This window comes from Syngnathus typhle, linkage group LG15 (genome assembly GCF_033458585.1).
Source record: "Syngnathus typhle isolate RoL2023-S1 ecotype Sweden linkage group LG15, RoL_Styp_1.0, whole genome shotgun sequence".
NCBI lineage: Eukaryota > Metazoa > Chordata > Actinopteri > Syngnathiformes > Syngnathidae > Syngnathus > Syngnathus typhle.
Genome location: NC_083752.1, coordinates 10,014,002 through 10,016,501, shown reverse-complemented (window position 1 = coordinate 10,016,501; position 2,500 = coordinate 10,014,002). Strand labels below are relative to the sequence as shown.

Here is a 2,500-nt window from a genome sequence, read left to right as displayed (position 1 = left end):
AAGTCTTTGAGACTGCGAGGCTCCCGAGCTTATGTCTGTTCCCGGCTTTGGCTCGTAAGTAAACTCCCCAGGGTGGGCGCTTGTTCCCAGCGGCCAAACTTACCCCCTCCCTCCCGACCGGTCCCTGTCTGTTCCCGACGGCCACCGGGTACCCCCCCAACTTTCCCAAACTGACCGACTGGCAATATAGACTCGCCTTGGAAAGGGCCCCTGCCGGCCTCGGCCTAGGCCGACGTTGGGCGGACGGTTCCTCTCCCTGTGAGTCGCACTCTAACACCTCTGTAGGCTGGCTTAGCGTTCGCTCAGCGCTCTGTTGGTACGCAGGGTGTGACCGTATGGTAGCGAGACCGAGATGACCCGAATCTGCGCACTGGTGTGGGCGGCGCCTAGTGGTATAGAACGGAGGCCAGGCCGAGTGGGTGGGTGTCACGTGGATGCCTATGTGCTCGCTTGGACCTTTGCCGAATGCGTTTCTCAAATCCTTTTGGGGCGAATATGTGGTGTACGGGGGGTAGTGGCCAGTTTGTTGCAGGCCGCTTTCCTCCCCGTTGATGAGCTCCATAGCTCTCTGGGCTTTTGTAGCTCCGGGCAGTTGGATTGCGAGTTATCCGTTGGCCAGCTTTACGGGGGGTGAGTCTGACACTATGTGGCAGGCCTCTCCTTAGTGGGTTGGACTGCGGTGGCTTACGAGTTGGTGCTAGGCTGCGCGGCCTAGCAGACGGCTGCTCGGGGTGGATCTCGATGTATAGCTCAATAGTGTCGGGGGACTTTGTTCTCCTGTGTGTTCTCACGGTAGTGAGGCGGTAGACATGTCTAATATCTTACAGACCACCCAGGAAGGCCGTTCTGGGTTACCAAAAATGGGCTGAGGCGCAGCTAGGTGAGGGGCTGCTGCTGCTCGAGCTACCTCCCCGGGACGTGCTTGAGGTTGGGCACGTGCGCGGCCAGCGGATCAACCTCTCCGGGGGCCATGGGGACCAACCACCGGAGGCATTGCTCGGGGTCCCCAAACGGCTTGTAGTCACTTCTACGGGCCATGGTTGCAAAAACTCCTTGGTTAGGAAGTCCGTATAGACAGAGGCACAGGATCAGAGCCACAGTCAGTCAGGCCGAAGGAGCGGGTGGACCCCGGCTGGCGAAGCTCTTGAGAACTCCTCAGTGGTGTCAATGACCTCCGTTACCTCGGGTATGAGAGTTGGGGTGGCGGGGGTCGTGTTAGCGCTGCAGCCTGCTCTCCGAGGCGGCGTGAATGAAGAAGCGGGAGAGGGCCCGTCTGGAAATCGGCATATGGGGGTCCGAGGCCTCCGGACCAAGTGATGGTAGGAGGCTCGGATGGTGAAGCTTATGGAAAGGTACAGGTATCATAAGCGGAAAATGTGTTGTTGGAAACGGAGAGTCTGGAGAGCAGGTGAGGTGGAATGGGGGTCCCTGTGCGGTCGTGCGGCAGGCGGTGCGTCCGGTGTGCGTTGGCGAGCCCTGGATGCCAGGGCGACGCCCCAGAAATGGACCTGCCCCTCGTCGCTTCCAGATCTGGTGATGAATAGAGTTCTGGAGGAGCTGCTGGCGGGGGGTGTGGAGCATCGGGCCACCGCTGCCTTAGTCAAGAAAGCAGGTCGGGAGCCTAGCCCGATCGAGTCCTCTGCTTTGGATCTCATGAAAGCCCTGGGGGGTAAGGTAGGGTGGCCGGCTAAGTCCGCGAGGTCCAGACCTCAAGACCAATGGAAGACGGGTTGGGCGAGGCGGCTCGTCCGGCGTGGGAGAGTGTTCTAGCACCAGCAGCGCGGCTATTCTGTAGTGAAGGAGGGGCTGGCACGGCGGATCTTGGATGGTCTGACGCCCCTTAGCTGTGATTTGCCGCTGGAGTTGGTGGATGGACGCTTTGGAGTAAATGGGAAACGGTCAGGCCGTTTTATGGACTAAGGGCTTTGAGGTGGGACTGACCGCGGATAACGAACCATTCTACCACCCGATCCTGGGGCTGGAAGTTGTATCTAACTTGGCTAAGATGAGGAATTGCTCTGCGTCGGGCCCAGACGGGATCAGGAAGCAGGCTCTTCTTGACTGGGACCCGGACGGTACGCAACTGGCGAGGCTGTTCACGACATGGATGGTACGTGGAGTCGTTCCCCAAGCCTTCAAGGGGTGCAAGACCCGGTTGCTACTCAGATCAACTGACCCTACTGAGCTGGATATAGTGTCTGGCTGGTGGCCTGGGACTGTGGGGTCAGTCGTGCTGAGGTTGTTTGGGCGGTTGATGGTGATGAGGCTAGCGCGAGCCTGTCCTGTTGGCCCCCGGGCAGCGTGGTTTCGTCGCCGGCGCGAGTGGTTGCGAAGGTACCTCGTGATTCTCGATTAATCGGGTCATGGGGCGCTCGAGGTCGGCTGACGTGCCGCTGGCGGTCGTGTTCATTGGCTTTGCGAAGGCTTTCGACTCGGTTTCTCATGACCATGTCCTGTGTGTGCTGGGAAGCTTGGGCGTAGACGGACGTGTAATCGAGGT

At 59.6% G+C, this 2,500-nt stretch overlaps 1 pseudogene; it reads left to right on the top strand.

Annotated features, from left to right (window-relative positions):
- LOC133168661 (28S ribosomal RNA) overlaps window positions 1-2,500 on the top strand; it is a 9,266-nt pseudogene that overhangs the window by 3,637 nt on the left and 3,129 nt on the right.